General features: G+C 40.1%; 1 protein-coding gene across 5 annotated transcripts in view; it reads right to left on the bottom strand.

Moving 5' to 3' along the window:
• Nucleotides 1-940, bottom strand: part of SATB1 (SATB homeobox 1) — a 97,686-nt gene extending 96,746 nt beyond the window's left edge. For 4 of the 5 annotated variants that reach the window (XM_012551360.3, XM_023505174.2, XM_012551359.3 and 1 more), the window contains exon 1: nt 77-940. The gene's annotated coding sequence lies outside the window, so the exon portion shown is untranslated. Of the gene's footprint in view, nt 1-65 lie in introns of all 5 variants that reach the window. The other variant, XM_003772014.4, reaches the window with a different exon arrangement.
• Nucleotides 941-24,882: the final 23,942 nt, after the last annotated feature.

Consider the following 24,882-nt stretch of genomic DNA (forward strand, 5'->3'; position numbering starts at 1 on the left):
GAAGCAAAGTACTATCTAGAAACAGAAACACTGCAGTTTTACTGAGTGAAATTAGCAAAACCAACCTGAAACTCACCACTTCAAAACTTGACAGCACATAAATAACAAAAACAAAGGAGATTTCCTTTGCAGCCCGAGATCTTGAAGAGGAAGAAGTTCAAGACTGATGTTTTTCTATATCCTTTTTTTTTATTTTAAAAAAAAAAAAAAGCAGCAGACCTGAAGGCGACTTCCCCCTTAAATTGTATTATTTTGTCTCCCCCACCCCCCTCCCCCCTAAGCGGGGGAAGGGCAGAAATAAACGTCAAGATGAGGAGAAGCCATGAGCGCAAAAATCAGAATTCAAAAAATGTTGTTTTTTTCAAATGTCTCTAGGAGAACAGGGTTTTCGATAGGGGAGGAGGGAGACTGGGAAGTGAGTAGAGAGAAGATAAAATTGATCTGACAAGTGAAACGTTGGAAAAAAGATCGCAAAAACAAAGCAAAAAAGCACTATAAGGTCCACAATGAGATGATTTGGGGGGTATAGGGTGTGTGGGGTGGTGGTGGTCGCTGATTATCTTTTCTTTAAAAGCGAAAAAATCACTGCGGACGAGGTCTTAATGAGGGAAAAAAAAAGCTTCTCCCTAGCTCTCTATCTCATAGGCTCTCCGGCGTGAAAAAGGCAGAAAGTCTACTTCTGGCTGTCACTTGGAGTATTATTCTCCAATAACCCAGAAGAACCACAGGGAGGAAAGAAGGGGGGGGGGGGAAAGCAACCTTTCTCCCACCCTCAATCCCGCCCCCCCCCAGAAACAATTGACAGTAACATTAACAAGCCTAAACTTTCTCCCTGAACCTCCAAACCCAACCAAGAGCTCTACCGGGTGGTAGGAAGGGCGGAGGGTAAAGTGTAGCGAAAAAAATATGGGAAAAGGCACTAAAATACCACTTTTAATTTAGCCTTTTTCCCCCCCCCAAAAAAAAGTTCTCTTCCTCCTCAATATTTTTCTAGAGTCTATTGTTTGGATTTCTCTTTCCCTCTACACCCCTACATTTTATTTTATACTTTATTTTGTGTGTATATATATATGTATACAGAAAGAGAGAGAGAGAGAGAGAGAGAGAGAGAGAGAGAGAGAGAAAGAGAGAGAGAGAGACCACCACCTTCCACCTCCACAAGGGAACAACTCCTTCCCTCCCCTCTCTAAAAAAGTGGACTAGATTTCACTCTTCTATGTCCGAAGGAAGCAACAATAGCCACAAAGACGCTATTTCAAAAAATCAAAAAACCCCAACAAAACTGCTTAAGAGTTTCTCAAAATGAAGGGAAAGGGGGGGTGTCCTTTTAAGTCCTACAGGCTTTATTCTTGTTTCCCTGGCTGGATAATATGATTATTGTGATTAGGCCGTTTTGGTAGTTGTTGTTGGATGTTACAAAGATAGATGTGTGTGTGTGTGTGTGTGTGTGTGTGTGTGCCCGGACTGAGCCGTGTGTCTCCTCTCTCTCTCTCTCTCTCTCTCTCTCCCCCCCTCCCTCTCTCGTCTCTGTCCCCATTAAATTATTAGTTGACTCATCACTCCTCCTCCTCCTGCTGCTGCTGCCGCCGCCGCCGCGCCGTCCCCAGCTCCTGGGCTCTGCTCTCAGCCAGAGCTTTCGGCTGCTGCTGCTGCTGCTGCTGCTGCTGCCGCCGCCGGAGCTGTCGTGGCTGCTGCTGCCGCCGCCGGAGCTGTTGCTGTTGCTTCTTCTTCCTCCTCCTCATTTTAATACAAAATAACACCGAGGCCACCGGCTTTTTACCGCCCCAGACTGGAGGACGCAGCCTCCCTGCAGCTGCCCGGAGCCCTTCCCCTGCGGCCCCAGATCATCCGGCGCGTCCTGGGAGAAACAGAAAGACAGACAGAGGCAGAGAAAGGGAGAGAGGGAGAAAAAGTGGCAGAGGAAGAGGAGGAGGAGGAGGAAGAGGAGGAGGAAGAAGAGAAGGAGGAGGAGGAAGAGGAAGGGGGTGAGGAGAGGGATAGTTGGAAAAGGGGGAGAGCGAAAGGCAGAAAAGGAATTAAAAATTTAAAAAACGGGATGGAGGGCAAAGATGGGGGTTAAGGTTGGGTCTGGGGGAGGGGCGGAGGTGGGGGAGGAGGAAGAAGAAGAAACCAGAAAGACAAGTAACTAGTGGGGGGGGGTACGTGTGTATGGGGGAGGGGGGGAGACTGCGATTTCCGGCTCAGGGCGCGCAAGAATTTGTAATCAGCTTGATTAGAGTGAGGCGGCTCTGCATTTATTACACACAATACCCAGAATAACAGGGAGCAACGCAAGAGGCACCACTGGCGGCTGGCAGCGGCGGCGGCGGCACAGGCGAGGGAGGGAGAATGGGAGAGCCAGCCCGAGGCCCGGGCTGGGGCAGGGGCAGGGGCAGAGAATGGGTGATCGGAGCTTGCCCGAGCTGAGGGGATCGGGGAGGAGGGCTAACTGACACCTTCTCTATTACCAAAGAGACCGAGACAGAAGGGGCAGGGTGCGTGCGTGCGTGTGTGTGTGTGTGTGTGTGTGTGTGTGTTAGGGGAGAAAGAAAAAGTCATGAGGAAGAGGAAGAAAGGGTCAGGGAAACAACCCCGAGTATTGGGGGTGGGGGAGGACCGGGGAGCTACTCCCCCCCTTCCGCTCTGGGGCCAAAGAGAAAGCCCCGGACTGGGCACCGAGCCCAGGGAGCGCCAGCCCGCCCACTCGCCAGCATCACCCCGGAGGAGGGAGGGAAGGGAGAAGTCCTCCTCCTCCTGCTGCTGCTGCTGCAGGTGAATGGAGCGTTAGGAAGCCGCCGGGCAGCCACTGGAACCAGGGCTCCGGCCAGAGCTGCCCGGCCGGGGCCGCCGAGAGCCAACGGGGGGAGGGCGAACTGTCTGTCCAGCGGCAGCCCGAGCAAGGGCACTGAGGCCTGAACCCTTCGCGATGTCGGGGACTCCTCCTGGCGGGGCCTGAGGGCACGCACCCCGGAGTGGGGTGGGGAGTGTGCTGTGGCTGGACAGTCCCACTTCCACAGCCGGGCAGCATAAACAGGTGCCATGGGAGCAGGGATCCTTTTCGAGTGTGATGGCTGAATGGGCTCAAACTTTTAACATCCAAGATTAAAGGCACTAAGTGGAGACAGTATCTCTGTTTTCATAACTGGCCACAAAACTGTTTAACAAGTTACTCAACGTTTACTCTGACCCAGGAAAGCAATTTTGAAATAAGAAATGCGTTGTTCACAATAGCACAGGTGGTTACAAATTCACTTTAGGTCACTAACCAAGAGAACTGCTAATGCAAAGAAAAAATAGGACATCACTCTGATTTACAGTCTTAAAGAAAGGCCCTAGTAAACTTTGGAAAGTTGAGGAATGGGTCATCTACACCGGACTCCCAAATATAATATGATGTAAACCAAAACATTATAGAGAAATGGGATTGAAAGTACAAGCAGTATGTGATCCCATGGTGTCATTCCTCACTTAGGACACTGTTAACCATAATACATGTGAAAATGACAAATATTATAACCTCCACCCACATAAACATCATTTCCATTTTACAGATGCCTAGATTTAATGTTACCTAGTTAAGTATGGAAACACTGAGAAAAAGGGAAATTTAACACTAATGTCCTCATAACAATGAACAGTGCAAGAAAATCGAGGATGTTGAATATTGTTTAGCATAGGAAGAGGAATATAAGAGGAAGAGGAAGCCTCTTGGGGGGAAAAAAATTGTTAAGAGAGTATCTCCCCTTTAAACTATCTCCTGTATGTATCTATTTAAGTATATGTTGTCTTCTCTATTTGAAAATGAGCTTCTTGAGAGCAAGGAACATAACTTAGCACAATGCCCCACACCTATTAAGTACTTAACAAATACTTGTTGATTTACCCATTCCTGGACAGTCAAAAGAGCAACAAACTGGCACAAGGAAAGAAATAAGAAAATATGTAAATTAACCTTCTTTATTGCCACCAACACATGCATGTAGCCATTCTGTTTACTTAAGAACCATATGAAAAGTACAAGATAAAACAGAGTTAAGTTGTTTTCCTTTTGGGAAAAATAGGTTTCAAATAAAAAGCAATAAGTATTTTGGAATAATAGCCCATGGCTCAATTACAAATCAAACAGGCAGTTGATCTAAAATTATAGTACATGCAAAGTGAAGGCTGGTGCAAAGTTAGAAAGAAATTCCATAGAATAAAAAAGCATGAAGTATTTATTACTAAACAGGAAGAAAAAAAAAAAGTGGGCATCAGAATATGGGAAAAATACAGTCACTGAAAATAAATACACCTATACCATTATGCCCTCAAAAAAAAAAAAATCCCAGCACAAAGCAGTTCAAAATAGAGGAAGCTATATAACTTATATTAGGCAAGATACAATGTATATACCTCATTAATGAAAGAGGGGAAGAGGAAAGGAAAGCAAAAATAACATCCACTGCTAGTCAGAGATGGTTAATTCAAACTTATAGAAAAATTGAAAGAGCAATCTATTTGAAAAGAAAACATATGAAAATGTAAATTCCAACTGAATTTGCATATGGCTCACTTAGAAAATAATTTCAAATAGTCATACTGATTTTATTTTAAAGTTTTTAAGATGGAATCATTCAATCAGCCTAATTTATTTAAGAACAGCTGATTTAAATTGTGACAGCCAAACTTTTATTTCACAGAAGGTATATTTGCTCATTGCATCAGTTTCCAACAGTAGCTAATATATTTTAAAGTTTAGTGAATTAAGAAAAGACTGGTCATGGAAGAATACAATGTTAAAAATATAGAGCAGGCAATCAAAAAATTTATGTATGCATACAACTTTTTATCAGTTTACTGGGGAAGATAAAGAATTCAGAACGAAAGGGAAGTACAGATATCATCTGAGTAAAGGGTGGGGGTGAGGGAGAATCAATGAAAAAACTACTGGGAAGCAAAATTATTAAGTCAGATAGGAATATTTATTGTAAAAAAATATCTATCAGAGATTATTAACTAGAAACCATAAGAAAATTCATAACTGCTCTCTGAAAAAGTGTATTTACCCCATAATCCTCATTACTTGATTAATGGAAACTAAGAAGGAATAAGTAAAAATTAATAATCCCACTTCAAATGTGCAGAAAACCTTTTTATCTAGGGATCAGAATGTATTTTAAGAAGCATGAACCACACAAAATAAGTAATGTAAAAAAGGAGGGGCATATCAATGGAAAAGGGAGAAGTAAATCCAGTAATAATTGAGATCCAAGGTGTTTATTAATGACATTATCATGGACAGTAAGCAAATATAGTAATATCATGTATCCATTAATCACATAATCACATTAATCTTACAACAGACACTTCCTCTATGCCCGAGATATATGATTAAAAGAAAACCTTGGAGGAAACAGCACATATGCATTTATACCTTAGAAGTTGTATACAGTGCTGATGAGCTTAATTACTGTGTATTATCTACCTCTGTTAAGAGTATTCATTATAGCCTCTGAACATTGACCAGTGTAAACTCTGGATTAAAATGAACGAGAGAAAAAGTGATAATTAAGAAACTATATTTTCTTTTGCATATATGAACATAACCTAGCAGAGAATCAGAAACAGATAGAAATGTACATTAATTTGCATTATATACATATGACCACACGTTTCAATAAGAAAAAATATACAGGCTTAGAACTATATAAACTGTATACTAAAATTGTTATGAATAATTTAAAACTTCATTGATATGTTAAAACATAATTTAATATTTGTATATGATTCAAATATTACCATTTATTTTAGAAAAATAATATTGTCTTTTATGATGAACAAACAATATGAGCTATCATACCAGAATAAAACATTGAAAAGAAACCTGCAAGGTTTTAAAAAAAAAAACTTGATAATACTCTACTTTTGAAACTGTTGACAGAAGATACCAGAGAATGCATTGAAATAATTACAGAGTAATGACAATTTAAAAAAAAAACTCAAACTTATACATATACATTCAGGGTAAACAGGAAAAAAGTGGAGGATAAGAGAGTAGGCTAAGCTTATGATCCTTAAGATTTGATTACTGGCAGTTACCAAATGGGTACCTGAGTATTTCTGAAGGAATATTTCATACCACATATGATGCTTTCAAAGGACACATTGATGATCCATTTTTTCCTCCATTCAAACAAAGTCTGGCCTATCTCTCAATACTCTAATAGCAGAATATAGGATGCTGCTTTTTTTTTTTTTTTTTTTTTTTTTGCCACATCAATTCTTGGTGGGGAACTTCACTTGCAGGTGGTGTTTTCCACATATGTGTGTCTGGAAATGTGCTTGATGTTGGCCATATAAGGGGGTTTTGGGGGGGCCCATATGTTTAGTTGTCACGTTCCTCATTTTCTCTGTCTAGGATGTCAAGACTGATTTCCTTGTAATTTTTTGAATGGACTATACACCAATTAGCACAAGCAGGAGAAAAAATCTGGGTCCACAGCCCAAACAACTCTTTTCAGCATATGTCTGAAAGGAAATACAATATCCTGTAAACACTTACACCCCTTTCTCACATCTTATCTGTGACTGCCATCACTATGCATTCCATATAACTTCAGAGCACAGCCTGCTTCAAGTGGTGCAGAAATTTCTGTTATTTGTACATGCCCCTTAATGAGACAGAAAATGACACCAATGATATATCCGGGGTCATGGCATGGTAATATTACTTTATCATACATTAATATTCCTATTAGTAGATCCGCATAATATTTACAATATCAAATAAAATAGAGGTGGGATAGAAGTAGGTAAGATAAGGTTAGTTTTTTTCTTCTTTTATTAATTAATGGAAGAAAGAAAATGAATGAATAAGTATTTATTGAGCTCTTACTCTCTGCCAAATACTGTGCTGAGTACTGGGAATTCAAAAACAAGAGCAAATATTATCTCTGTCCTTATGGATTTTACATTCTAATGGCAGAGACAATAGTCATAGGGAGAAGTGACCTGGGAAGGGAGCTTTGGACCAGAAAATTGTAGGGACAGCAATTGGAGACATAGAAAGACAGAATGATCTGCTCCATTCAGGAACAATGGAAGAGTTGATTTGATTCTAATTCATGATTCTAGAATTGCATTTCACTTCCATTGCAATGTAGTTACCTAGCTATGCTCTTTTTAGCCATAATCCTAACTCTCAACATTAAATTTATGGTAGTAATGGCAGAATGGTAAAGGGGATACTCATTGTCAAGTTCTTGTCTTGGTCAGTGATCTAAATATCTCTCAGTGGCTATCTGATTTTCATCAGGTGATCCAAAATGATTACTTTGACATTTTAATTTGTGTACTGAAAAAAAGAGTCTTGGATAGAATGGATAGACCCCGGATCTTAGAGTCAAGGAGATTTGTGTTCAAGTCCAGTTTCTTATGCACAATGACTGTGTGACTCTGGAAAAATCACTTAACCTTTCAGTGCCCCTAGACAATTAAAGACTATAAATTTGCACAACACTTGTATTGGCACAAGAAGTTTCCTCACCACTAGGGGTTTCTTAGATCGATGAAATCACAGGTTCCGGGGGAAAAAGCCTGTGAATCAATGGGTATGAAAAGTACAATGGAACCTAGTAGAAATCTTACTATTGACTATATTTTCAATGAGACATTTGACATATTTATATCAGAATTATGGGGCAAACATACTCCAATGTTTCTTGTAGAAGTAAGCAAATAACCAATGGGTCACATCAACATCAATAATTTATCTATATACCCATCTACCTTTGTATCTCTCAAAGAACAACTATTCCTATCCTTAAGCATGCTTATTTGAAAATATGAACATAGGTCCCTAACAAGGGACCAGTACATGAATGAGACATTGGAGAATGAAGGACAAAAAACAATAGCAAAGGATTGAGGATTTGGAGATTGTAGCAGAAGGATGAAGAGGTAATTCAAATGGATTTTAATTTTTCTAGTCAGTCTGTTGCTGGTTCAATTATAGCCCACACTGGGAGTGGTCAAAAATCTATAACTTTCTGAAGATTAATTGGGGTGGGAAGGAGGGAATTAGTGAATGTCTGTTGATTTCAGCACATGATATATGGCCATACATTTTAAAAACTAACCAAAGGCCTTTTTTTTTTTTTTTTTTTTTTTTTTAAAGAGTTGGTCAACTTAGTTGCTTATAATGGGACTCTCACTGGCTTTATGAAAAGCTATGAAAAAGTATTTGAGGGATTTCCCCTAAGGCACCTGTTTCTTCCTCTGTATCATACAACATCTCCATATAAATTTCTGAAATAGGAAGTGCTTTTCAGTCAAGGAAAATGGTGGTATTGTAAAGGTGTAAGAAGAGGATAATAATGATGAACTGCTGTTAGGGTTTCTACCTCCATCACAATTTCAATGGACACAGTCCTGGGGACCACTGTTGGGTTGGTTCTCCAGGACAGCTCATGAGTCAAGTGAAATGCGGGATGGCAATCTTGGAAAGATATCTTTGTTTGGAAGTTGGGTGAGTGTATTTGAAGTTGATCCTATTCAAGTTTGAACTGAAATGAACAAATTTAATCTATAGGATATTATAAGAAACAACACTTAAGAAATGTCAGTCTAGAAAATTCACTTTTAAAAAAGTAAATAAGAATGAAAATTATAAGAAGAATTTGGTAAATGAAAGGGTAGTATTTTAGGGAGTAAGCTGAATTTTCTTCAGGTTTTCTATGGTGCCAACAATCCTATGCAGATGTATTATTTAACATTACAAATATAAGCTACTAACCACAAATTATACATGGAAGTACAATTATAAAACCCATCTATTATTTACTGGAGCCAGAACTAACATAGTTTCCTTCACTGCTTTACAATATAGCTGTGTATGATTTTCTTCCCAGAAAATTGTTCAATGTATTTCTACACTTTATGCCAATACTCCTAATCAATTTATAAAGTTTTCATAGATTTCTAGAACTAGGAGGACCCAAAGAAGTTAATTTAGTTCAACAATTTCATTTTACAGATGAGGAAACTGAGGCTCAGAAAAATGATTAAATATAATCAGTGGCAGAGTAGATCTCTAGACTGCCAATGCAATATTTGTTCCAACTACACTATGATGTCATGACAAGGAGTACGTTTAAATTCATCACTACTATTATCAATATGCTTTTAAACACCTTCAGTAATTTTAATGATTTTTCTTTCAATTAATTTCAATAGCAGCAATCCCTAAACTCTGATCAAGACTTTTGTTTTAATATATTAAAATCCCTGAGAAAACTCTGTTAATGCATCTTTGCCAACTAAATTATAGGGGAGAAAATAGTTTAAAGTACAATGGGCTCGAGTCATATCCTAAGCAATTTTATGGAGACTTTTTATCCTAGTTGCAGCTGACATTTACCAAGTGCCCACTGGCTGCGTGGCACTGAACGAAGCATTGTCCCAGCATTATGGGAAACTGAACCACCATTAGAGCTGAAGGAACCACATTTGGCCAAAAATTAAATGCCCTTATGATGCTTGTGAATTATAGAAATGAACATGGAAATTTTAATTTCTAATAATTTCGATTATAATAAATTCAAAACCAAATCATTGAAGTGTAGAAATTATTCCTCTTTTCCTCAAATAACTTTCAAGGTTTTGGGGTGCTGGCTGTTTCATCCAAAGCATAATGAGATGAGTCAGGTAAATGCTAATGTGCTATATTATATACCACATTTTATTATTCTTTCTAAACAATGCATTGCTTCTTCCTCACCTGCTAACATGGCACTGTCTGTGGTGATCGAGGCTGGTAAAGACAAAGATCAAATAAGATATACTAGAAAAAAGGTTTAAGCAGATATTACAAATGAGACTTAATTGTGGGAATGAAGGATACCATGTGTGATAAATGAGACTTTACCCTTTGTTTTCATCTTGATTTTTAAAAAAATTAATACCAGTTTTGAGCAAAATGAATACATATAGGCATTCAGAGAACAAAATCTCACCTAAAGTGGGTAATTTCAGAATCTTTAGAAGAGGGGTTTTCAGCCTTCAGATGTTATGTAGTACACAAATGCCTCATTAAAAGAGAAAAGATATCTCTTAAAAGCAAACTATTCCTTAAATCTAAAGCTTCATTTTCAGGTACATTTAATGGATTCGAAGTGGGCAACTATTCAAAGAATGAATCACATATTTTTCAAATAGTTTTGGGGTGGAAAGAGCTGTGTCTCAATGGAGTGAAAGCTCCTGGTCTGGAATCCCAGCCCTGTTTCTTATTGTGTGATCTAGGGCAAATCATATTAGCTCCAGACTCAGTTTAGTCATTTGTAAAATGAGAAGCTTTAGAGATGACAGCTGATTAAAAATTATATTTTCATATATTTATGCACATGTACACATGTATGTACATATTTATATATAATACATAATATAACACACATATATAAATATACATATATTTATATATGTGTGTGTGTGTATAAGAATGAGAATACAATGGAAGCAAGTAAATGACCAGTATGCATAAAGATGATACATTGGTTTTTTCTTTAACTATAGAGAAGCTGTTAAAGATTATTTTGAAGAAAAATGGAGATAAGTTCTTAAACAAGGATTTTAAACTTTTAAGTTCACAAATTGATAAAACTAGGGGCTATATATGGCATTACTCATTTCCACAATTAAATACTGTTTTTAACATCTATAATGTTCCTTTTTTCTAGACTGTATAATTGCTTTTCCAAACAATTTTTATAAATTTTTACATGATTTTATAAGATTTTTCATATACTTTAAAAATAGAATTTCCTTGAGACAAAAATTAATGCATAGATTATATATGTTACAGTACATTCTTAATTACACAGAAATAGTATTCTGATCCATAACTGAGGACAGGAAAGAATTAACTGAAAACACTTATCTCATTAAAAAGAATCAGATTAAATAATTCAAAGATTTGGGGTATAGCTAGAGTATAGGATCCTATATTATCTACCTAAATTTATCTGTTGTAGATGACTTTCTCTATCAATAAGTAATTTGACAGCTAGCATATGTTATCCATGTATATGTGCATTTCAATTTGAAAAATAAAAAGAATTCATAATAAAATTTATAACCTACTATAGGACTTAAAAAGAAAACCTAAACTAGTATTCTCAGCCCTAGCAAACCCTGGAGCTATTTAAAAAATAATCATAATTTACCTCTATTCTCTGAAAATCAGTTGCCTCCTCATTTAAAAATAATCTTAATATTCTTTAAATAGAAGCAAATAATTTATTTGTCATTTCTTTTGACCACTACCAACTTGTTCCTTTGGTGGGAGACCATGTTCTTAGTGACGGGCAAAATCCATTTGGTTGATTGTAAGTTAACTACGTTGCGGGGGCATTTTAATTAGTTAACCCCATGAGATTGTATAAAACTGTGCATTTTATATTTTAAAAAATAACACACAATTTCTTGAAAGTGAGGATTTTAAAAAAAGCTACTTTTAGTTTTCATTTGTAAAAAGAGTTCTTTTCATTAAATCACTTGTACTAGTATTAACCAGCACCAAGAGAAGACTTTATAAAATAGCTTATACTTCATTTAACTAAATCTTGCTGTTCCATCAATTGGTTTAAAACTGTTCGGTTATTGTCTTAACATCAACATTATTCACTGATGCATAGGTATACAGGAGTACAATGACAAAACAGACAAATTATATATATATACATAATATATACATATATACATATTACATATATAATAAATTGTAACATGAATGCACATTCATATAGCATTTTAAGTTTTCACAAAATGCTTTCTGAGGGACCATATGAATAAAACAGTCAGAATAAGAATGATTATCCTTATTAAACAGCTGAGGAAACTGAGGTTTAGAAAAAGTGACTTGTTCAAGTAACTATTAAAGTCATCCTTCAAACTTAAGGGTTCCTACTTGGAGCTCAGAGTTTTTTCAAAATATTCTCCTCTCCAGGATCCCAAACTCCTCATATGAAAAACAAAGCAAATACAAAACCAAAAATTTCCATCTCACAATTACTGAAGAAACCTTTTCAAATTAAAATACACAGTGAGCAGATCATGGGTTCACTGAAGTATCAGAAAACAAGAACTTAAGCTAAGTATGATGAGATGCTCACTAAGTTAAGAAATCTTAAAGTGTTAAAATAACTTAAAATTTAAGTTACTTAAAATGCTCCTGCACTGTAGTAATTTTACCTCTACAACAAAGTAGGCGTATGATTTGGACAAGTCCCTTCATTTTTCAAGTCCTCATCTCTAAATGGAGGGAATTGGACTAGAAGATGTCAATACAAGCTCTAAAAAGTTGAACTAATTTACGCTGAAAAATGATGGAGTCCAGGGAAAAGTGGAAATGAAAATAGGAGAAAAGCTCAATTTGGGCAAGATATTTATTGATAAATGAGATTTTCTCTCTATCCCTTTCTCTCTGTATGTCTCTGGCTTTGTCTTTGTCTCTCTCTTTTTCTTTCACACACACACTCACACACTCACACTCACACAAAAGAAATCCACTAAGCCAAAGAGAAACTTTAACTCACCAGATTCCATCTGTTTCATCTGAATTCATGCATAATTGATTATCCATGACTGGTAAGTTCTTTTCTCACTAGCCTAACATGGTTTTCTAAACACTATGCATTAAATCACTATCAAAGTAGAGACTATATTTCTGAAACAGTAATGGGCAGAAAAGAATATTTTCAATGAAAAATTACATGCCAGGTAATAATAATACACTTGACCTATGTTTTAAGAGAGAAATTTTAATCATGTGCATATAAAATATTAATAACCTATTCTGTTATTGTTATAATAAGGTTAAGTAGATGTCTCCATGCTTAAGGAAAAAGTAGGTGTGTACAGGACTGAAAAAAGAGATACAGAGATGGAAGGCAGACATAAGGTAAATGTGTCAACAATAACAAGAGGAAATGAGAAAGAAGGAAAAGATGAAGGTAGAAACTAATCTCTATGTGTCATTGTGCCTGCCAGAGTCCTGGCAAAGAGGCAGCATCCTTTTATTTCAATTTTAATCATTTCTGAATTTTAATACCCTACTCCTTTTGTAACTCTCCTGGCATTCCCCATGTGCATCCTTCCTAGCCAAAACACCAGTATAAATGAAATGGCACGCCACCACACCACACCACGGAGGTAGCCCTCCCCAAAGAGGCTACCAGGTGACCAAGAGCAGAAAAGGTATGTCTGCCTTCTATCCCATAGGACTTCTGGCCAATTATCTGGCTTCATGTTCTCTACTTTCTTTAAATTTGAAAAGGACAGCAGTGAAGTAAGCTAGAGACAGAGAAGCATTAAAAAAAAAAAAAATAAAGCCAGCCAGTAGTAATACAATAATCAGTGACCATCAGGGCCTGGAAAAATGAGTTTGCTCTCACTGGCACTAAGGAGCATCACATGATTATTTAATTACAGCTCTAATTTTTGTCTCGTGGATGGCAACATATCAACAATTAATAGGGCAAATAGAGGAGACTGCATTTTTAAAGAGACAGAATCTGCATGGAAATATAGAAGGTCACAAGCCCTGAGCTTCTTAAGAAATGATTTTCTCAATACCACACAAGCAAATCTGCCATGCAAGTAGGAATAGAAGAAAAAAAAATTGTGTATTCCAGGGAACATGAATATAGGATGTCCAGAAGTATTTTGGAATAGCAGAGATTTACCAACGTAACCCTCTACTAGCCTACCATACATTGTACATTATGAAATATAAGCGCAGTATGAAAAAATGAAAATGACAGTCAAAAAAGGAAAAAAAAAAGCTATCTTTATAAAAATGGCTTTCCTTACATCCAGACTCTGATACAGCATAGTTCTTTATAGAATGATTCTGTCTTTATCTTTTTCTCTATCCTTTATTTCTGTCTCTGTAACTCTTTCGTTGTCTCTCTCTTTGTATCATCTGTTTGTTTCTTTCTCTTTCTATTATCTATTTATCTCTCTCTCTCTCTCACTGTCTCTTAATGTCTCTCCTTGCCATCCATCTATCCATCTATCTATCTATCTATCTCTACTCTTGCTGTTTCTCCCTGTGTGTGTATGTATACAAATAAATAAATATATATACATACACACACACACACACACACACACACACACACACATAAAGTTGGAAGGGAATATCTCAGGAGTCATCTAATCAGAAAACTTAGGCCAACTAGGGGTGCCGGAGCCCACAAGTGGCTGGTCTTGGACTTTACATAAGGTACCTTTGTTAAAACTTCAAACAGACCAATATCAAAAAGCAAAGCCATTCCTAAAATATTTGGTTGGTTTGTTTGTTTTCAGTCTGGACCCTGTGGCCACTGTCATACTTAGATTCCAATACAGCTGGGATGCAGCAGCATGGCCACTTGACTAAGACCTTTGTGTGGTGACAGAGCCCTAACTCTGACTCTAGCTGGAAGTGCCCAAGGAAGAACCATGGATGTCAAAATTAGCCTCTTGGAAATGAAGAATAACTATTCAGAAGAAACTAGAATATTAGAGATAAAAGTGAATTATTTATTTAATTCTTTATTTAACTATATCCATTATGGATATATACATGATCTATGTCCGTTCACTTTACCTTCATTCATTTATCTACAAATGCTGATCACCTACTGTGTGAAAAGTACTATGTTAGAGGCTAAGAGAGGACTCTTCCTTAATTTCTGAGCTATAGATTTGAGCGTGAGTCACATAACCTTTCTGGCTCTTCTCTAATCATCTGTAAAATACAGATAACACCTGTGCTTTGCTGATTTCATAAGCATGTTAAAAATGCTTATAAAGCATTTTGAGGTTTGGGCCCTGTTTCTCCATGTTGCTGTCTCTTTCAAGGTGAGCCTGATGTACGCAGTCAAAACCATAAATCAAGTCATAAACATCTCCATTTTCTCTACACTAGTTGTAAAAATCGAGGGTAAAAATCTGTAGTCTCTTCATTTTTAACTCACCTGGGACTTCAGTCTTTCTCATGTTTCTTTTGACTATTACAAATTCTTACTGCAAAATCCACCTAAATCAATAAGCATTTATTAAGCACTTACTATGTGAAAGGTACTATGCTACTTTTGGAAATAAAGTCATGTTAGAAATATAGCTAGAAAAAAACCGCCAAAGGAAACCTCAACTATGATAATAGAGTTTTCTTAAGAAAGCTGCTAAATTCTGATCAAAATTCTTGAACCCTAAAATAAGTTTTCAAAATAAAACAATAGGTTATCTGCTTTATGCTGGCTAAAGTAATCTGAAAACAAGAAAACGTAGGCGTCTCAAAATATAATGCTGGAAAGCAAAAACCACTGAGGGGTACCTATCTCTAATGTCATTGGCAAAAACTACCACACAACGGCAACAAAGTAAAGAGGGACTGGAATTATAGATTCCTCTAAAAATCTTCAAGTCTGGTTGTTCTGGGAGAAAAACTGTCATGATTCTGAACTAAAGATCTGACTGCACATGCTTAAAAAGAATTTTTTAGAAGGGTTGGCAAGCAGGAGCTTGTATGTAAAAGGATACATCATTCTTTTTAACATGACTGTTAATACACAGTTAACATGTCTCAGAAAAGACTGTAATTAAATGTCTACTGCACTAATAACACTAATAAGCATGCAGTATTATTACATTACAATGACTCCATACAAACTAAAGCTGTCATTTTTAAACTTTTAAGATAATGTTTAAATTGTTCTTGGGACTTCTTATATCACCTAAAAAAAGGAGCCCACCTCTGAGCAAGAAACATTCATAATTATTAAAAGAATTCATTTCCCAACCCCCTTTGGTAACTGAGAAAATCTGTCTAGTATTAAATATATAATAATGAATATACATTTTTATTAGTTAAAATGTGCTATATTTATGGACATGTTTTGCTTGTTATTTGTGCTATTTGTAAAGATTATGTTAGAATCTAAAATACTGGGAGGTTTGCTATACATTGAAATTTTCACAGCTCTGCTGTTAATCACAAATTATTTCAATTGTCTGGTACCTGGGAATAGGAAAACTCAATTACACTCACCAGCAAACTCAGGTAATTATTGATATAAGCGTTTCAGAATGATCTTTGTTTCAAGAGTTAACTATATCTCCTAGGTTCTAAGTTCAACTTCATTAATACTAATAAAATTGTTAGTATTATATAATATTTACAATTTGAAACTCCATTTAGCTCAATGTCCCATTATTCAATCAACCAACATTTTAAGCACCTACTATGTGCCAGCATTATAAACATTAATGTATCAAAATGTCATTTATATGCTCTTATACATGGAAAACAGAAATCACCAAGCTCATCCTCTTTGCTTCCAAGGAGAACCTTCTCCAAATCAAGTACACCACAAAGCTAAAAAAACTACCTTTTTCTTTAAATATCACCGGGGAAAAAGACTCAATAAGTTTTGCAGATAACCTATTAGCAGGTCTAGCAACCCACAGAAAGAATACACACTAAAGATTCTCTTCACTATCTAGTCCCTGAAAGAGTCTTTTTTAATAGCTAGGGAAATGTGAAAATCTCAGAGATGTGCTCAAAAATCTGATATCACCATTGTCTGGATGGCTAATCTATATGGTACTAGTGAGAAAATCACCAAGGTACTTACCCTCAAGATAGTGAAGGCCTCTTTTAGGATTTAGCAAAGCACCATGTACAGGCAAGTCTTCGATATACTTCAATGATGGTGATGGTTAAGAGTCTCTCTCTGACACTGTTAGCAAAGCAACAGCATCTCGCGAATGAAGTGGTTATGAGTTGCTACTGAAGCAGCTGGACCAAACCTGCGGTTCTGAGGGTGGGTGTGTTATAAATAGGGTCATGGCTATGGTCTGAAAGAATCCGCCCACTTCACCTACTCTGATTCTCACTACTTCCTGTACACCTGGGCAGAAGGGAGGGTGATCCTAAGCGTAATGGCATTTTATAGAACTTCTAAGGAAGATGCTAACATCTGTTTATTCTTTCAGCATTCTACCCTTCATTTGATGAGACTTGCACACTTACTTAGGTCATATTCCCTTCAGAGATATGCTTAGAACTAAGGTATCTTATTATATCCAATTTAAAGATGATTAATTAAATTATTTATCTAACACATCAGCTGTTGGATAGGAAACTGAAATTAACTCTTAATGGTCAATTATCACAAGCTCCCACACTATGTACAAAGTAACTGTTATTTAAAATGGGAGAGAAATTGGAAAAGGAATTGGATAGCATATAGACTATTCTATTTTTTAAAATCCCATTAAAGAAGACCATCTAACTCAGTGAACCATAGTTTTGAAAGTCCACTGAATCAGGTGGAAAAAAAATTGACTTTGTGAAGCTTCCGACACATCCTAAACTGTGGAAATTGTACAGAACAAGTGTGAAAGAATAAAAATAGGCCAATATATGTTACACTAGTAACTCTCACTTTGAACACAAATACACACAATCTGTATCTATTTACTTTGCAATGAAATATCGGATCTTAAAATGCTTTTAAAAAAATAAACAGCAAAAGGTACAGTTGGCATAAGTTCAAAAGTACTAAATAATGTGCGTTGATGTGTGGATCACACTCTATGAAGACATCAAGTTTAAATATACTTGCCATTGAGAACAGCACTTAGGGATGATAGATAAATTATCATACTAGACAATTTTTCTTTGGTATAGTGAAGGGGAATAACCTTGTGTAACTGATTTGATTTATATGCTGTATTAAGACCTTATTCTATTGTAATGTCAATGGAATATATGATTGCAGATTGACAGCCATCTGTAGAGCAAGAACTCTAATAGGTACTTATAGAATATTAGTGAGAACAAATATTCTTCAACGTGAATTTTGAGCACTGGAATTCAACATTTTAGTACTGTTAGTTATGTTTCATAATTTTGTTTTTAAAGTAGCTTTTGAGAGAAAAATTTAACTTTACCAATCTCTTTAGCCAGATGGATACTTTCCTTTAAAAGCAATCTTATTTATCTGACTTATCTTTAGGCTGATAGTGACAACAGAAAGCACTGATTCACTTGAAAAAAAAAATTGTATGACAGGACTATTTTCAGAAAAAAAAAAATTGAGATATTAAAAACAAGTATTTTGTTGAAGCACCTACTATGAGCTACATGTTAGCACAGTGTTATAGAATTACAAATCTTAGGAGTTGCAGGGGATCTCAGGGGGATACAGCTGGAGAACAGTACAGTTAGCCTACCAAACCTAATTATACTAGGAAGCACATAATTTAGCAGTACCTATAGTATTTGTTATAAATTCTATTAAAAAATAATCTTAAGATTAGAATGTGTGCTAAAAGATGGCTAATGTTGTAGGAAGATACCTATTTTAAATGGAAACATACTTTTATCCTCTTAAAATATTGTCCAGGTACCCTATTTTGGTTCATGGAAAAATAGATCATATGACATGGTACTGATTAAATTTAAAAAATGGATTCTAAATGACAGAAAAAGGATTGAATCAATATGATAAAAAAAATTTTCCTCCCCGCCCCCCCCCCCCAATTGGGAATAAGACAACTCTCCCCAGGCTTCCCCCAACAAGAAAGTCAGCTGCCTTGGATAACAGCACACACAGGTAGATATTAAAATGGAGACAGAGGCGTTATTTAATGGTGACAGGAATATAAATACATGCACTAACCTATAAACTGGTATTTACTTCAGGAAAGTAAGTAATATTTTTCCCCTGATTGCTGAGCCGTCAGTTTAATGCAGCGTAAATAAACAGTAGGTGCTTTCTAGCTTTAAGTAGGAAGTGTTCATTCCACAAGAGGAGCAGATTGTTGAAGCCTGATGCCGGTAACAGCAAGACAGAACTTTCAGTTTACCAGAAAAATACATTGCCTTGTATAAAGTACGTAATGTATTAATTAACATAGTTATTTTCTAAAAAAGATGTAACTTATCTGTAAAATAAACATCAGCTCTAAGTATAAATCAGTTTTGAAAGAATAACTGATCTGTAATTTTATCTTAATAGTTACAAATGAACACATAAAAATATCCTGATTATGTTAAAAATATGAAGTCAGAATGACACAGCATTATGAAGCCTAAGACATCCTAATGTATGTTCAATGATTTTAAACATACCAAAAACTTTAATGTTTCACAACTGTGTATTAATTTGCTTTATCCAATAGTTAATCATACCTTCTGTCTTAAATAAAGACAAAACTCAAATTATATTATATATTAAAGCTAGAAATCAACCCTCCAAAATCCAAAAAAGTTATTACTAAAGAATCCATAGAGAGAAAAGTTGGGATAGTAGTTGTTAATAGTCTCAGATCATTCAAACATACAAAGTGGTAAGTAAATAAATGGAAAGAAAAATTAGCCAAAGTTACTTTTCTTTCTAATCTAAATATATAACGTGGCTTAAGAATTTGACAATACATGTGCTTACCTACAGAACCTACTTTTCTCTGTGTTTTTTTATGTCTTACTAATAATATTTAGCAATCCATTTGACTTTGAAGGCTAACTGTTCTTAAGAAGCATAAAAGCCAATTCCCATGGCCTTATTTAAAACAACCACTATCCAAAGCTTGTCCAGTTTGTTTGATTCATTTATAAGAGAAAGAGCAGAGTGATGAGAAATATTTTATAGTACATTTCAAGATGCACAGACATAGTCTGAAGATTGATTGGTGCATTTACATGCATTCACGCCATATGGTTTGACGATCCCAATTATTAATGCAAGTTATAGTAGCCCAAAATCATCTGTGTGAAAGAATAGATGTGCTTGCAGTTTGAATGGGCATAATTGTCTGCACTACATTTGGGACTTTATAAAACAGATAAGGTAGTATTATCTTCAGTGCTCTATGCGGGGGGAGGGGAGGGATATGGGGTTAAATTTAATAGTATTTATATAGCCAAAATATTTTTACAAAGAGAAACAGGTGCTTGTCACCTGATCACATGGGCCTGAAGTATAAACCATAACCGATCACACCAAACACAATGTTGAATCTTCTACAAGTATTAGTTTTGGCGAATTTAATATTTTTTTTCCTCTCTTGCCACTGAGCACATCATATCTTAGTCAATCACAAATTCAGATCGCTGTCATTATACCTTTTGTGTGATAGATATAAGCACTTTGAAAACTCTGAGTTAAAAATGGGTAAACCAAGGAGTTAATGACTATTTTATAATGATCATCAACAAAAATATAAAGAAGACTAACTTATTAAAACCATTAGACAAAAGCACTCTTTTTGAATGCTTTTATCTCCATGAGCTTAAAAAAAAAGGAACTACCATTTACTACATATTTTGGTTTATGAAAAAAAGATAAGGAATGTAGTGATTCCAGAAAAAAAACAAAACAAAACAAAACACCATAAAGGCTTTTTTGGAAGGTCTTTGTTTTTCTATCTCTCTTTTATGTTTCCTTCTTTTCAAGCCGCTACTTTAGGAGGGAAAAGGGAAAACCCTCCATTCACTGCTTTCTTTTTCATCCATCACTTGTATTGAGGATTCAGGAAGGAATACAAATCCTAACAGTGATTTTATTTCTCCTGATTCTAGCTGTATTCAAACATAACAATGCTTTCTTCTTTTTTTATAGCTACCGTTTACTTATTATGTATTACATATGACTGCACAACTCTGTGCTTAAAATATTGTTTCCATTAGAAAAAATGTGAAGCAATAAGTGTCAGACTGAAATGAGGAATAAATGTACATTCTGTATTTACAAAAATGTATAGGCATTAAAAACATTTGCCTATAAGATACATATTTTACCACAGCTATGTCTGTATATGATGTGCACATTGTTTAAAGTTTATTTAATGATGTGCCTAACCAAGTTAATTAAAGTATTTATGTCTAGTGATTGTGTTCAACACTTGAAGAGGTAGTGAAAGATACAACCAGCTACTTCTGCTAACTAAAGTTGAAATTATGCACTTATAATAACCTTTCCTAACAATGTGAGAAAAACAGAGTAAATATATTAAATTTGTTTCATAACAGATGCTTAGGTTGTTAATATTTAAGATGCCTATTCATGCTATTCCTGTCTGCACATTTGTCAAAAATGTAAGCCTGAATGCTAATGCTTGCCAGCAGATTGAAGCAAACAGTATATGAATGTACTACTGTACTACTCAAATAATATGCAGAAGAAAGAAAGGACTGTAGCTAAACCATATCACTGGAAATGTAGAACAGAAGAAAGTGTTCTCATTAGATCTTACACTTGAACCTTAACAACCTAGAATCTAGAATTATGCATCCTTCACGTAATAAGAACTGTCCTTGATTGGAGAGAATAAATCTGATATTTGCTGCTGCCATTTTATACTTAGTTCAGTTTATAGGGTAATGTAAAATAATTCAGTAAAGTTTTCAATGGGATGGCTTCCTCTGGACACAAGTACTTGAGGTTTCAGGTGCTCCTGAGGGTAAAACCTACAACTGCCGGTCAGATTTCACCAGCTCTTCCTCTCCGCTCTCTTCTCACCTGTCCCTGCTGGCCTCAGACACATATGTGGAGCCCAGGGCAATTGGGACAGACCATCTTTCGATTCTTCCGAGGTCTTCCCAAGCCTCCCCTCTCTTCCCCCTCTGTTAGAATCATTTTGGAGCCTCAGTCACAGATCATTTCCTTGGAAACCCATCTGGAACGCTGCAGAAAGTTAGCTGAGGAAGGGCGCAGGGGTCAAAGTCTCAACCCCCGGCATTTAGCGAGGCGACCCTGAGGTTGACACTTGGAAGTGAAACTCCCAGCGCCTAGGTTAAGACGGGTCCAGGCCCCAGGCAGCTGAGGCTCAGGGTAGAAGGCTCTTCCTTGTCCTCCTCTTCTCGGGTCGGCCTGACTCCCCTTCTCCTGCGCCCACAAACCTCAGTGCCCACTCCCCGATCTCTCTGACCTGCCACGGTCCCTTGCACCTCACGCCCTCTCGGCTGCTCTGCCCTCTGACTTAGTGCCCAACATCAGGTCGTGCTGAGGGGGCACGATGCTCTGCCACCACGTCCAAGGCCACGGTAGCCGTGAAGCCAGTGCCTGGGGTGGCCCTGCTGTCCGGGGGTACCAGGAGAAGCCACGGATGCCTACACGACCTCAGCCGTCAGGATCGCGGCCCGACAGGGTAGTGAAAGACCAGGAAGCGGGGCGAGCGGTCCCCTCCTCTATCTGCAAAGCATTCCTTCCTTCTCTACCCTCCTCCATCTCTTCCCAACCCAGTCAAGCCACGGTCACGGTCACGGCCACTGCCACGACCACCGCGGCGCGGCCGCAACTCCTTAGAAACAACTTGCTGCAACTTCGCGGCTCGGCGGCGGCGGCGGCGGCGGGAGCAGCCGCGGCTCGGGCTCGGGAGATGGAGAAGTTGCCACAAACTTCTCAGGCCAATCCACCGGCGCCGCTCTCCCGGTCGGGCCAGGCTGGGCTGGGCTGGGATGCTCGAGGGCAGTGGCCAGCAGGCCCCGCTAAGGGCGGGGGGAGAGGGGGAGAGAAGGTCCTCAGAACCTGGGCTCTCCGCCGACCCCCTTCCCCCCCCAGCCCCAAGCACACCTCTCTTGATTAACTGTCAGGAGGGACCCCCTCCCCACCCTATTCCTGGTACCGCAGGTGGGGGTGTGTGTGTGTGTGCATGTGTGCGTGTGTATGTGTGCGCGGGCGCGCGCGCGTGTGTGTGTGTGTGTGTGTGTGTGTGTGTATGTGTGCTTGCCGAGGTCGGGCGGACTGACACACTCCATCCCCACACCCCGAGAGGGAATGAATGGCATTCCCCAAGCAGCCCTCCTGGCCTCCTTCACCTGCCCTCCGGCCCATCCCGGGGTGGGGGGCTCCCGGGCCGCCTCTCGCGGCGCGTGGGCTGAGGGAAGCTCCCAGCCCGCGGGCAGGGGGAGGGAAGGAGCCCCGAGGGGTCAGCCCGAGCGCGGGGGGCGCCCGCCTGGGGGGCTGTGAGGAAGAAGTTTGTAAAGACATACTCGCACACATACCCCGCGTACGGCCCCGGAAAGGAGTAAACAAATGAGAGCCAACTCACTCAGGCATGGGAGCTGCGGCGGCGGCGGCGGCGGCTGCGACTGCGGGAGGGCTGACAGGCGGCGGCCGGCCGGCCGGGCGAGTCCGGGGCAGCAGCCCCAGAGGCTTCCCGGTGTCTCGGCGGAGGCGGCGGCGGCGACGGCGGCGGCTCCTGCTGCTGCTGTTGCGCGCCGCGGCTGCTGCCCCGTTGGGCTGCCGCGGAAGTTTTCAACGATTTGTTGTCTTCTTCCCCCTGAAGGGGCCAAAGGGGAGAGAAAGACAAGAAGCAAGCGAGCGAGCGAGCAAGGGAGAAAGGAGGGGGGGGGGGGAGGGAAGAGCAAGGAGGGTGTGTGTGTGTGTGTATGTGTGTGTGTGTGTGGGGGGGGGGGAGGAGGAGGGCCCGGGGGAGGGGAAGGGGGGACGGGAGAGGAGGAGGGGGCGGGGGCGGGGGCGGGGGGCGCAGGCGGGGACCCGGGCTCGTCTCCGCTCCGCTCGCCTCGGCTCAGCTCCGCTCCGCAGTTGCGGCCGCTGGCCGCGCTCCTAGCCGGCTGGGTCCGCGGAGGAGCGGCGGGCAGCCCCAGCTGGAGAGCCCGCCGCGAGCCGGCCCTGGGGGCTGCCGCCGGGCATTCAGTCCCCAGGCTTCTCGGGTGCCGGCCGCCCCCCGGGCTCCTCGGATGCCGGCCGCCCCCCCTGCTCGGGGTGAGGAGGCGAGTGCGGGCCGGGCAGCGCGGCAGCTGCTGCCTCTGCCTCCTTCGCCCGCGCCCTGGCCGCCACTGCTCCCCGCCTCGGCCCCCGCCTCCGTCGCCGCCGCCGGCTTGGTGCGCGTCTGGGGCGCCGGGGTCTGGATCGCCGGGTGCCGAGGTCTCGGTCCCTCCCTCCTTCGTTCTCTCCTCCTCTCTTTTTCCCTCCTTCTCCCCCTGGCGGAGACTCCGCGGCCGTCCGCCCGGGGTCTACGGTGCGGAGCCCTCCAGCCCGCCCGGCCGAGCCTCGGCCGCCGCCGCCGCCGCCGCCGCCGCCGCCGCCGCCGTCGCCGCCGCCGCCCGGCTCCGCTCCGCTCCTCCCCGGCTAGGTTTGCGGGAGGCTGCGAGCCTGGGCTGAGCCGGAGGGGAGGGCAGGGGAGGGGAAGCAAAGGAGGAGGGGGCAGGAGAGCAGGGAGGGGGGAGCCGGGGATGAGGAGGGAGCAGAGAGAGGGTAAAAAGAGGGCGTGGGGGGCAGAGGGCGATCTGCCCGCAGGTTTGAGGCGAAACCTGCACCCTAGGCGTGGAGGGGTAAGTGGGGAAGCGTCTCGGTGTCTGTCTGATCTCCCTCCCAGCCCCCCCCCCCGACCCCCTGCCCTAGTTCCCTGCTGTGGCTTCCTCTTGTTTTGGGGGGCTGACTCGTGTGTGTGTGTGTGTGTGTGTGTGTGTGTGTGTGTGCGCGCGCGTGCCTGTGTGTGTGCTTGAGAAGAAGGAAGTCAGGTGAGAGACACAGGCAGACACTCCTCTCCCACCCAGCCTCAGGAGATGGAGCTAATCTCCCGGCTTTGATGGGGTTGGGGGTGGGGGGAACTGCCTCCTCGTTTCCTCCCCTTTGCCCCTCTTGCTTCTGTTCTCTTAGGGTTAGTCTTCACCACCTGGGCCCTTCGTCAGTCCCCTTCCTTCTCTGCCCTCTGCTCTCTTTGCTTTGCTCCCCCCCACTCCCAGCCCAATCCTGGAGAGCAGCACCCCGCCGAGAGCACGTGGTGGAGGGAGGGTCCACCTCGTCAGTCCGTCCGTCCCCCCACCCCCACCCCTTCGGCTCATTTATTTCAATATTTATACACCACATGCCTAGCTGTCAACTGCTG

Source organism: Sarcophilus harrisii, chromosome 5 (genome assembly GCF_902635505.1).
Source record: "Sarcophilus harrisii chromosome 5, mSarHar1.11, whole genome shotgun sequence".
Taxonomy (NCBI): Eukaryota; Metazoa; Chordata; class Mammalia; order Dasyuromorphia; family Dasyuridae; genus Sarcophilus; species Sarcophilus harrisii.